We start from the raw sequence: 13,805 nt of genomic DNA, 5'->3' as shown, positions 1-13,805 counted from the left end.
GAACACACACACACACACACACACACATACAGAAATTATACAACACACATTATACAACAGCAAAAGCGAGACTCAACAGCACTCGCACTCCGTATTAAGGACACACATGCACCACTCTTACCCACCTGATTCCTCCAACAGGAAGTCATTGTTTATTCTTAGTTGAACAACCAGCACTTCTGTGTCTGCTTAGAATCAAACAACTACAAAATGTGATATTTAAAAAAAGTTCAGAAAATCTGTTTTAATCGGCAGAACTTGGACAAAGTATGAGTATATTCCCAGGCTTGTCAACCGATTGTGCACATTGCACCCGCCTCATTAGGCTTCTTCCAGGTGGAAATGTATCAAGCTAACGAGTGAAGGAAGAGTTAAATTAATCTGATGTGAAAGCAGAGATTATTCCCCCAAAAACAGCAGCCCAGGGTTAGTCCCAAAGAGACAGAGGTGCACTGCCCATGGAGCCAGAAGTACGAGGAATCATCAGACATGTCTGCTTCTCCTCCTCTTCATAATCGTCCTCTCATCCATTACTGTGACGGCAGCGGAGTGTGATTAGATTAATGCTCGGACGCTACATGATGGTAGATAGTCATTGTCTCTCTGAAGGATTCTCCAAATATCCCAAACACACAAATACAGACACTCCAACTGGAGGTATTGCCGGTGTTTCTCTTCTGCCACAGCAGCCGACAAACGCGCCGGATGGAGAAGTGAGAAAGTGGAGGAAAAAAAAGTCCAGGCTGTTTTCATCTGACGACTCGAGACGCTCCGATCTGCAATCCCAGCTTTGGGTTTGGTTCTGCACAAACAGCCGGCTCGTCAACCTTCAGCAGAGCGATGGAGCCAAGACCATCAGCTGTGAGGGGAAATAAAGGAGGCGGAGGAGAAGGATGGATGGTGGACGGAGGAGCAGCAGTGTGTTTAGCCAGACAGCCTTAAATCCAGCAGAGCAGGCGCTAACACAAGATCTGGAAGCGAAAACAGGAGAAGCAACAAAATAGAAACTCTAGTAGAAAAAGCGAAAGAACGAGAGAACGTGAAGTAGAAATACTGACTGACTCGGCATCTGACCGGCTGTTTACACCGACTGAGCTGCAGGTTGACTAATCCAGTTATCCTCTGATTGCTGATGCAGACCTGCTGATCGCCTGGTTAGGGATGCAGCTGACTGACTGTTACCTAGACTACCTCCTACAGGAAATCAAAGTGAGAGATGCTCCTGTCACATCCTCCCTGGCCGAGCGAGACAGAGGGAATGAGAGGAGGAGAGAGGGACGTAAAGATGGACGGTGGTGGTGGTGGGGGAGGGGCGTTTTTTTTTTTTTTTGCTGTGCCAACTTCCACGCAGAGGCACTGATCTCTTTATCTCAAGCGTCTAATGCCCCCTCCTCGCAGTCTCTCTCCATCCAAGCAACACAGGCGTCTCGTCTTTCCACTCCTCTCCTCTGGTTTGTTTTTCCCTCTCGTCTCACTTCTCGAACTCATTCGTAGTCTCTCTCTTGGTTTGAAGTCAGTTTTAAGGGGAATCTTTCCAGCCACTTCACATGAGTGTCTGATCGTCTGTGTATGCCGCCCCCCTCACAGAGGTGCTTCACTTTAGCCAGTCAGCTTAAACACACACACACACACACACACACACACACACACACAGACACACACACACACACACACACGAGGATCCATATTGTGAACAAGCGAAAGGGCAGAATAGAAGGAAGATGATGGGGGACGGGGAAGAGGAGATTAGCAGCCAATCTCCTTAACGGCACCCCCAAAACCCCCAGGAGTACACACACACACACACACACACACACACACGCGCACACACACACACGGACACACGCGCAAGCACGCGTGCAAATCCTACAGCATAAGCTCATAAACAGCTTCATAATGACGAGCCTTATGTTTTGTTTGTTGGGTTTAATGCTTCAGGATTTCCATTTAAATCAGAAAAGTATCAGACATACTGGAACGATGATGTGAATGAAATCTGTGATGGTGTTTAAGTTTGTCAGTTTGTCAGCAGATTACATATGAAAATTAATTAATTAATATGAATCATTGAACAGGCACAACACTGTTTTTAAATGTGGAAGAATACACAGTTTCAGTTGGTTAGCGTGTGATAGTATTTAAAAAGAAAATTAAAAATATTTAAAATATAGCAAAAATATTGTGTGAAAATATATGTGCCTATAGAATCTATCAGCAATGTCAGCATGTAACATATCAAAGGACATGTATGTTTTACTGCATTTATAATGGAGGACATTTAAAAGACAATAAATAAAGCAGATTTGGTAATGACAGGTTAGATTGCTAATTTAATGATATATTTCTTCACAAAAAATATCTAAATCTATAATTGTCAGTTAGCATTAGCAGCTATCAAGTGCTTACATAAGACCTTTTTGAACTTAAATACAAGAAAAATAATATATGGGACAAAATGAAGATGAAGGGATTAAAGTTACCAGATATATTGTATAACACATCCTCTGTTTGTCTTTTAACATTTAAACTAAAAAGGTGATAATAATTGCTAAAATTATTTCTTAAAGTGTTAGTTTTTTATGACGTGAATGAGACGGTCGTTAAACACTATGCTGTATTGCAGAAATTAGCATTTTAATGCTAACTGACGCTACATTCTACCTTGAGTCAGTTAGCATTCACCGTTCCTGAAGCAGCTGGCTGAGGACTGTCAGCCATCATCATCATCATCATCATCATCATCATCATTGCACCCCTCATCTTTGCCTTCATCATCATCACACTGCCGAAGGTTGCATGTTTGATTCCCACATATTTAACCCTTGTGTTGTCTTCCCGTTAACCATGGACTTGCCCTTCCAGGTTTTTTTGTTTTACTTTTCCAATGTTTTTGCTGCTTTTTTCTGATTTATTTCTCACTTTTTCCAGCTTTTGGCGCTCTTTTTAAAAACCTGAGCCAATTTAATAACAGGTTTTACACTTATTCTTGGAATTCATGGTCAACAAACCTCATTCACATCAATCATATGTAGTTTTTTTAGTCAAAAAAGGGCAGAATTAGGAAGTATTTTGACTAATAGTTAATCAAGAGTGTTGAGTGGATCAACGTGGGTAGATGTCAAGTTTAGTCCAGTACTGGTTTAAACCATTAAAAAAAAGAATTCAAATGCCATAAGATTAATAAAACACCCAAAAAATCAATGAAGTAAACATTAATTTTACCTGAAGATGTTGTATGGCATATATCCATGTTATTTTTGGGCAATTTGGTTGAAAAATCCACATTTCTGATATAAAACCCTTAGAAACGGGTCAGTTTGGACCCGAGACGACACCAGGGTTAAATGTATGGAGAACATTTTTTACTCATAATTAAAATGTAAAGTCCAAAGAGAAAATAAAAAGAAAAACATTTTTTTAATAATTTACTTTACTACTAGAATCCGGCATAACTAAACTTAAAAAACAAAAACTGGTGCAATGTGCTGCGGCTTGAAAGCCATGTGAAGTGTCATCTGCACATGTTAAAAATTGTTTAAAAATAATATTCACTCCTCATTGTTTCAGACCCTCTATCACTATTAATCCCAATCCCTATAATATGATGCATGCCCCATAATGTGTAATTAAAGTATAGTAGGGATTGTAGGGAGATAATTATTATTGGTCAAATTTAAAGGCGTTTTAACCCATTTAAAAAATCCCTCTATTAAAAAAAAAATTAAAGCCATTACTTTAGATAATCAATGTGTTCATGTCGTTAAGCCCAAATCTGTCTTTACGGGCATGGTTTTGGATTTTCATTAATGACATACAAAACGCTCTTTCTGCGAGACATAAACCCTCCTATCAGCGGTCTTCTTGCTTTGCCGCCTACTACTGTCGTCACCATCATTTTCAGCTTGCAGCTTAATGCATTTTGTTCCACATCTCACAGATATCCAGTCGACCTAAATTATAGAGACATTAATTAGCTTTGATCAGGAGATCCTTCAGCTCCTTCTTTGAAGATATAAGGATGTGTCCTCCTGAGCCGCCGTAGGCTCAAAACAGAGCGGACTTATGCAACTATAGAAGCAGCAGAATGTGCCAGCATCTCCTGTGTGTGTGTGTGTTTGTTGTGTGTGTTGTGTGTGTGGGTGTGTGTGGGTGGGATTGAGAAAGGGTGTGTGTGGACTCAGTATTGCTGAGGCAGTGTAACACTGACACAGAGAAGAGTATGCTGTGTTCATTAACTACACACACACACACACACACACACACACACACACACCACACACACACACACACACACACACACACACACACACACACACCACACACTCTATGGCATTCTAACACATGCAGAACATTAGAGTTGGACAATATATATAGATATAATTTTGTAGATTTTTTGTGATTTGACCAAATTTAGTCTTTCTTGCTGTTTAGGGGTTTCATTACAGTAAATTGAGAGAATGTTAGAGCTGTTTTATATTTAACATTTACCCCTTTAGTCTTAATCCACATTATTATTTCAACACTCTCAGTTGGTAATATTTGTTAACAACCAACTGTCAACCCTACAATATATCGACTATCGTGTATCGACATCGATTTATGCATGTATTGACATCGATGTATTTGTATCGACATCGATGTATTTGTATCGACATCGATGTATTTGTATCGACATCGATGTATTTTGTACGACATCGTTATTGTATCGATCGTGTATTGGTCATATACGAGATATTTTGAGTTTTTTCGTATCACCCTGCCTACAGTACAGACATTACACACTTCACACACACACATCTGCGCTCTGGACGCTGAGTGCATGAATGTGATAATTACACACCTCAGCCTAATCACTGCTGCAGGAATTAGACTGGCCCCGTAGCTTGCAATCTGCCATCGGACAACAATTTAAAATTGAAATCACGTTTCTCGCATTTAATCCAGAATCAGTGAAGCCTGAATTACTGTGGGACGTAAACACTGTAAGACGATAAGATGGGTTATCTTGAATCCACAGCAGTAAAGCTGGATTTTAAGCAAGACAGCTGCTCTGAAATAAGGATCTAAAAAGTACGCATTAATCTGACTAAATGTACTTACTCCGGCCCTGTAGGTCTGGACTAAAATCTATTCAACACAATGGCACATCCGTGGGGAAAAGTCCACAGAAAACCCTTTGGTAATCGAGGATGTATACAGATTTTGCAAACTATGAGCATTAAAAAAAGTAGCCTACTGGAGTCTGCTGATCAAGAACTCAATTAGACCCCTGAGCTTAGGAGATAAGTATTTTTCTATCAAAAGTTGATGAAATGAGGACTTGGGGCAAATGTAAAGACAGACAAAGCCTCCAAGAACTTCAACGAGAGCCTGTTGCCAGCAGCCACGTGTTGGTGTTGTGTGTGTGTGTGTGTGTGTGTGTGTGTGTGTGTTGGGTGTGTGTGTGGTGGTGTGTGTGTGTGTGTGTGTGTGTGTGTGTGTACATGATGATGCGGAATCACTTCTTCTCTGCACCAAAGAAGATATATCAGGCCGATCCGGCACATTCCTCTAACATCCATCAAACTACATTAATCTCTTTATCATCCAATCAAATCATGACATTGCAAACCAATCAGAACAAAGCCCCTTCTCACTCTTTATCCAATGGCCTACTCACACACAGTTTAGCATCAGGAATGCTAAACTGATTGACAAATTTTGATTGACCTCCTTAACATGGTGACATTACATGCTGGGAATGGCTGACCTCCCACTAGCATCCTCATCTCGGTTGAACACAACATCAACAACAATTATAGTAAATCAGCTAGTCCCGTTATCTGCATTGATCGGTTTTGGCAGCACCAGGCTCTATGCTACATTTACTCTGTACTGCGACTGGCTGAGCTCCAAACACTCATGACCAGCAAAACAAACCCAGCTGCTTAAAGCGCCCATGTTATGCTCTTTTTCAGGCTCATATTGTATTTGAGGTTTACCAGGATAAAAAAGAACAAAAAACACCATTTTTTTGTTAACCACATTGCTGCAGATCCTCTTTCACCCTGTGTGTTTAGGTTTCTGTTTATAGCTACAGAGTGAGACATCCCCCTTTTTTAGCTACAGAGTGAGACATCTCATTTATTTTAGCTACAAGTGAGACATCTCACTTCTATGCTATATGGAGTCACACATGCTCAGTAGCTCGGTAAGATCTCATCAGCTGAGATAACTCTTTCTCCAGCTTTGGTCAGTAACGGCAGGATCAGCAGGGAGCTTCTTCTAGACGAGGAACCTTCAACAGGGACAGGAAGTAGTTCTTTTGGAGATTATGGTGAACTAGTGTGTGTTGTAGCAGTGTTTTGCCATTTGAGAACGAGCTAGCGCTAGCGCTAGCCTGTCTACGGGTAACCACCTCTTCTCTAGTGACGTAAGAAGCCGTGCAGATTTGAACAGCTCACCCGAACTGGAGACGGACATTCAGACCCAGATCTCAGTCTAAACAGCCCAGTTTGTCTGCATGTGGAAGCACCAGAGACACATAACAGCCCAAGTCCCGAATAAGAGATTGTTTTAATAATATGGACACTTTGCCTTCACCTCAGGTCACTGCTGCAGACTGCAACACAGATATCACAGACTTGCAACTACAGACGGCAAACACGACGCAACTACAGACTGCAATCTACAGACTGCAAACTACAGCTGCAAACTCAGACTGTCAACTACAGGTGTATCTACAGACTGCAAACTACAGAACTGCAACTACAGACTGCAAACTACGAAGTGTAACTACAGACTATAACTACAGAGTGTAATCTACAAGTGTTAACTACATGCTGTGAACTACAGACTGCAAACTACAGACTATAACTACAGAGTGTAATCTACAGACCATAAACTACAGAGTGTAATCTAACAGACTATAAACTACAGAGTGTAATCTACAGACTGTAAGCTCCATGCTTTGACTACAGACTAAAATGACAACTGTAAGATACACGCGTGAACTACAGACTGGTAAAACTACCCTGAAATATGAGTGTCACCTACAAACTGTACTACCACTGTAACTACTGACTGTAAACTACAAACTTAAAACTACACCTGTAAACACTGACTGTAAACTACAAACTGTAACCTACACACTGTAAACTAATGACTGTACACAAACGTAAACTACACACGTAAACTACTGACGGTAAACTACAAACTGTAACTACACACTGTAACTACTGACTGTAAACTACAAACACTGTAACCACACACTGTAAACTACAGATTGTAACTGTACACACTGAACCTTAACTTAACAATTCTTCAGAAAGAAGACTTCCTGGCATCCACATACGTAGATCTGACAGTAAATGATTTCTCCTCCTTTAGGCACAGCACTAAAAATCTTCATAGACTAAAAGTAATCGTTTCCCACACAAGCAGAGTCTGGGAAGTAGCGTTTCATTTTTTTTCTCTCTATTGAATTAAATTTCTTTGTGTATTTTGATTGACACTCGTCCAAGTTTGTCTTTCGAGCGTAAACTGTCATCAACTGGAGGATACTCCACATATGATTCACTGCAGAAAACACTAGTTTCCCTACCATCTGCTACAATAGTCCTCCAAACACAAAGCTTGTTCAGTCCCATATTAAGTATTGTAGAATCCAGCAAACCTTCCAAAAAATCTTCTAGAGTTTAAATGTTTGGACTTTGGCATAATAGAGCAACAGAAGCACTGACTGTCCCACTTACCTTGTTCTTAGTTTCATAAAACATGATCATTCTTACATCCTCGTTAATATTACCATCCCAGACATTCATACAGCAACAGTGATTGTTGACACGATCACACAGGACGCGTGGTTTTGCAGCCTTATGAACTTACTAACACTTTTCTCTCTATCGTCCAATCAAAGGCAAGACTGCTGTGACACACTTCCTTTATTCACAGCCACAACGCGAGTTTGTGATGTATAAGCCATCACTCACATGTTAAACCAGCATCACTTGATAAAATTCTTGGGTCAAAGACAGCTGACTGAACTTTTGCGTCTGCATTGACACTGACTCCTGTGTGATCGCATACTTGTAAGGCACTTCCGTCCCGTCAGCCACTGGCACATCATCATAGACACACCGTGCACTTGAAGTAAAGTACAGTTTGCTTTCACTCATGTCCCTCTTATTCTTTAAAGGTCCCATGGCATGAAAATTGAATAATTACATATCCATTTACTTGATATGAGTTCCCCCAGCCGGCCAATGGTCCCCCAGTGGCTTGAAATGGTGATGGGTGTAAACCGACCCCCGGGTATCTGCTCTGCCTTTGATAAAATGAAAGCTAGATGGGGCAATCTGGTATCTTGGCCCTTATGAGGTCATAAGGGGCAAGGTTACCTCCCTTTGTAATTCTTCCACCAGGCTGAATTTTGGGGAAAGACTTCATATTTGGTATTAGGGGACCACTAAGTCTATTCCATAAGGTCCAAAAAGCACCATGTCATGGAACCTGTTAAGCAAACCATCATGCAAACCTTCATGCTAAAAATGCATTTCTGCCATCATAACAAACAAAATAAACATAGATTGGTTTGTTTTCATCAGGTCACCGTTCACTAGTGTTGCAGTTTACGGGCACAGAGAGTTACCACAATGTAGAGTGTTGTGATACCGCATGGGGAACCACTGTCGTACCACCAGCCTCTGTAAAGCTTTGGATCACACAGCAACATACTGCTGCCAACCAGGACACACCACAGCACTGTGTACTACCCTCACACACACAAACTGTTTAACTGGAGATGGCGAGAGAAGCATGCGGAGGTAAAGGAGTTAACGTGCCATTGTGGGCCATGGCATCTTCGTGCATATAACACCAGATAAAGCAGGGATGGGAGGGAACGTTGCCATGCAAGAAGAGAGGAAGAGCGTGCAGAAGTGAACGAGGCGTCACCTTGGTCAGCAGGTAGGAAGGTTTCCGCTATGTTTCTCAGAATCAGAGAGGTTTCCCTGTCCAGATAGGAGTGCTTTAAAGAGAGAGACGAGAAAGGTCCTGGTGATTTGATCTGGGGTTGATTGGCTGCATGTGGAGGCATTTAGCAGAAGCTGTGTGGGAAGAGAGATGGAACCTGTGAAGGAGAGCTGTACACATATAAACAGATCACAGTAATGCTGTAGTACGCTGGATGGCAGTATTAAAACACACATTACCAACCTCATACACACTAACTCAAATGGTTTTTTCACCCAAACTAGAAAATGAAAACTGAGCTGAGGAGAAAATCCATCTAAAGAGAGGTCTTGTATTCATTGACACACCAAAGCAGTTTATTTTGTGATGGCAGTGCGTTCCTTTCACGTCTAAGATCTCACTTTATTTCCCCCAGAACAGACGTAAAAGAAGAAAAGGTAACTCAAATTTGTTGAAACGTCCATTACATCCATAACCTCTTTGAATGACGTGATGACATTTCGTTTGAAATGGTTTGCTTCATTTCACCTGGTCCTTGCCTTATAGAGATGTTTGCCACTAAATCAGACACTCCGAATACAAGAAGTATTTCATTTAGTACTTAAAGCTATTGAGCTAAAAAAAAAATATTGGAAAAGTGTTTTTTTTTTGGAACTGACATCTAGTAGCCAGGAGAACACACTGCATTTAACGGCCTCCGCGCTGTCTGTGTGTGTCTCACTATCAAGTTGTCTCACTATCTTTGTGGGACCAGTCATTGACATAGTGCTTCCCTAGCCCCTTACCCTAACCTTAACCATCAAACCTAAATGCCTACCGTAACCCCACCCTCACCCTAACCTTAACCCTAACATAACCCTTAGCCTTAACCAACCTAACATAACCTAACTCTACCATAACCTAACCTAACCATACCACTAACCCCTAACCACACCTAACCCTAACCACAACCTAACCATAACCCTAACTCTACCAACCTGATGCCTAAAACCAAGTACTTATTCCTCAAACGCCACTTTAAAGTTGTGGGCCCAGCATTAGGCCCCACAAAGCTGTCAGGACCCCAAAGTATACTGTATTTCCCAGTTTTTGGTCCCCACAAATGTAGCTAAACAAAGTACAACACACACACACACAGGACCAGGTTTTTTTGTATTGATTCTATTTGCTATATTAGTGTGCATTGCTCCATATCTTCTATGAATTCCACATAATGGGACAATCTGTGTCAGTAAGCTTTCATAACTCACACACGCATTGTCTCACGCTGTGAGTCAAAAGTTCACTCTGAGCTGGTTCTTACTGGGACCCTGGTGTCCAGCATGCAGCCAAACTGGGCTCTAACCCCGTTGTCCCTGGAGCAAGGGAGGAGCACTGTAGAACAAGGAGTTGACCAAGAAGAGAAGGTCGTGCTGTATGGTCGTCAGGTGGCTAAATCTCAGATATAAGTTCCTTCAATTCAAGCCTTGGTCCAAATCCAGTTTGCTTTTCTGATTGATGTTCTAATTTCCCAGTATTTTTTTTAGTAACAAAACTGCCACACACTATTAATAAGATTCATCTAAATCAATTATTGTTCCACATGAGAGATGTGTGTTGACATTGCATAGCCTGAGCTGAGTGTTGTTGAAATAAAAAAAAATATGATTCAAATCCTCAGTTTTATCTTCATATCTCATGGTTGCTTTCATCACAGTAAACCATTTTATTGAAGCAATTAGCTCTCCTTGATAACCCCACCCACCCAGATTAAAATAATATTTAAGGTCAAAGCAAACCAAGTGCCGCACGCACGCACGAGCACGCAGCACGCACGCACGCACGCAACGCACGCAACGCACGCCGTGTGATTACAGTCAGACTTTTCCCTTTGGCCCGACTGACTATCGACTCAAGTGTGTGCAGCGTGTGTGAGCCCTCTAGGACACATTAAATAAGAAGAAAGCCTATTGCAGTGGACGTAACGTTTAATTTTTCCTGATCAAAATAGTCTTCTTCAGTATCTGCTGTATCTAATTTAGGAATCATAATCTGGATGGTGCACAGAATTTCTTCAATGTGTGGATTAGAAGCCTGTTCCCTGCTGAAAAATCTGACCCTATGTATCAGTTATGAATTCATGAATTTAATTTGTAGGACTTCATACTCAATGAGGTGTTGTAGTAGTATTTTCTCAGCCCTTATAAACACACAACAGCCGTTAGTGTCTATAGCCAGAACGACGTAGTCCAGTTTCGCAAGGAGTGGTCTCAATGGGAGCCAACGCTCTAGGGTACAGACAGCACATCCCTTCTCTAATCACTCTCTTTGTTTTCTCCCCACCTTCTCTTCTCGGTCACACTTTAGTCTCTTTCTGCCGTGTCTCTTTGTCTTCTCTCTCTCTCGCTGTGGGTTGGGTCCCACGCGCTCTTCCCTCGTACGTTTATCATCTAGCCCTTTGCTGACTCAACTCTGGCCTCATCGTCTCATATATCTTAAGTTATTCCTCCTTCACGCCCGCCCCTGTGCTCTCTGGAGTATCACGTGTATGCACTGATGATTTGGAGCATGACACCCAGTTCCTTCTCACTAGAACGGTTTGTTTTCCCAGTGGCAGCTCGGTTTTTGGGATGAACATTGGCATTTACAAGGCTCCGGGTTAAATGCCTTCAGGCGGCCACCAGTGTCCAGAAACAAAGAGGGACGATTTAAAATAAGGTGTTCTGAATCCAAGAGGTCCACTTCGGTATTGCTACTGTTTCAGACCGTAAATTCCGCCCCCATTGTCCGTTCCATCCTCTTTCTTTGGTCTGGAATTTAAACTTGTGGTGGATTTTCTGGGACTATGTTCCGATGGTCCCTTCATGATCTCTGCAGGGTAAATCCAGACAGACTACTAGACCTATCTGTCCAATCTGAGGACTATGGTTACCGTGGTTCTCTCAGTCATGCCTGCAGGGTAAATCCAGACAGCTAGCTAGACTATCTGCCATCTTGAGGACATGGTACCGTGTCCCTAAGATCTCTGCAGGGTAAATCCAGACAGCTAGCTAGAACTATCTGTACAAAGGAGCTGATGACTAGTTACCTGTCCTCAGGTCTCTCGCAGGTTCCTCCAACAGCGACTAGAATATTGTACACTATGAGGACTATGGTTACCTGGTCCTCAGAGTCTCTTCAGGGTAATCCAGACAGCTAGCTAGACCCATCTGTCCAATCTGAGACTATAGGTTGTCTGGGCTCAGGTCTCTGCAAGGGTAAATATCCAGACAGCTAGCTATGCGACCTATCTGTCCAATCTGAGGTACTATGGTTACCTGGTTCCTCAGGTCTCTGCCAGAGAGGTAACTTCCAGACAGCTAGCTAGACTATCGTCAATCGGGTTTTTCTGTTGTTTCGACAAAAACGAATAAATGGGCACTAAAACCAGAGAAACAGTTCTTCTTGCTCTTCTCCCTCCCCATCCCGAGTATTCCTGTGTGGACTAGCCAGAACCTCCTGCTGGAGCGCGAAAGAGCAAGAAGGTTCGGCAAAGCGAGAGACTAACATTAAATCAGGTATCTTTTCAATTTCAATTTATTATCCTAGGATCAAATCCTAACAGAGAGTTAATCTCAATGACACTGTAACAGATAGAGAAGTCTAAACCAATTCCCCCTAACACGCCTATCTAACAACTCTACCATCGGTTAAAGGTGCTACGTCCAAGAAAGTGGCGTTGTGGGTGACGAGACTTCTTGTTGAGTTAGAAGTATTTTCAAACTAAATGAGACTAGCCTGGCCCCCCCCTCTCATTATATCCTTCCTCCGGCATCACCTGTCCACCCGATCCCCCTGCCCTACTTCCTGTGTGCCCGCCACAACCCAACCACCCCCCCCTCCCAAAACCCACACACCGACCACCAAAACCAACTCCCAACCCACCCCCTCAACCGCACCCCACGCCCCCGACCCCCCACCCCCACCCCCCCTAAACCAACACCCCCGCCATCGTCCTCATCATTGGCTGGAAACACTGGAACGCTGTTTGTGTATGCTTCGTGGTGAGTGGCACAGTTTGTTTTTGTTGTTCCGTTGGACCCTGGGCTGTCTACAGAGACCAGGTTTTTTTTTTAACGTGTCTTCTGGAGCACGGCAGCTAGAAGATGGGTGATGGAGATGTTTGCTGTATGTGACAACAACTGCTGTAGTCGCTCTAAAAACACACCGCGTGACAAATCGCCTTAGCGCAACCTTTAACTGGCTGCCTATCTGTATTGTTTTTAGTACCGCAGGCCCCTGAATTTTGAATCAATACACCATATTGTGGCAAACTTTGGGACATCAGTGGGACATCAGATTAGTATGTATTATTGTTTGTCAGAACACTATAATATCGTACTGTGGATTTAAACACGGGATTTATACACCCCCTAGTAGGTTAGGAAAGAGGGTTGTAACCAGAGGCAGTACATACCGACATACATACCTCGGGACTCAACATAATACCTATGGAACTCCCTGATCACCTTGAATCTCTAAACCTAATACTTTATGGTGGAATGTCTTTTTATTTTAATGCCAAATGTTTTTTGTTATTATTGTTATTTTTTATACTGTCTTCTTTGTCTCTATAAATCTATGCTATTTTGCTGAAAAATAATGCAGCTGGAATTCTTTCTGAGTTTCTCCTTCATCCCAAAGGATGATTATGATAAAGAGAAGTCTACGTCTTCTTAACAACAACAGATCTTTTTTTTTTTGCCTGTTGGCCCATATCTGACTAACGAACAAATCAAAGTGTGTGTTGCAAACGTGTGTGTTGTTGACCTTTAGGACACAAAACACAGATAGAGGGAGAAAGCTGCCAAATTTAAACAATCGGTGACTGATAT

General features: G+C 42.2%; 1 protein-coding gene across 1 annotated transcript in view; it reads right to left on the bottom strand.

Moving 5' to 3' along the window:
- raph1a (Ras association (RalGDS/AF-6) and pleckstrin homology domains 1a) overlaps positions 1 to 13,805 on the bottom strand; it is a gene marked incomplete in the record, with an annotated part of 104,946 nt that overhangs the window by 30,036 nt on the left and 61,105 nt on the right.

This window comes from Etheostoma spectabile, chromosome 5 (assembly GCF_008692095.1).
Source record: "Etheostoma spectabile isolate EspeVRDwgs_2016 chromosome 5, UIUC_Espe_1.0, whole genome shotgun sequence".
Lineage (NCBI taxonomy): Eukaryota > Metazoa > Chordata > Actinopteri > Perciformes > Percidae > Etheostoma > Etheostoma spectabile.
The sequence above is the reverse complement of the archived record's forward strand: the minus strand, read 5'-3'. Positions and strand labels throughout refer to the sequence as shown.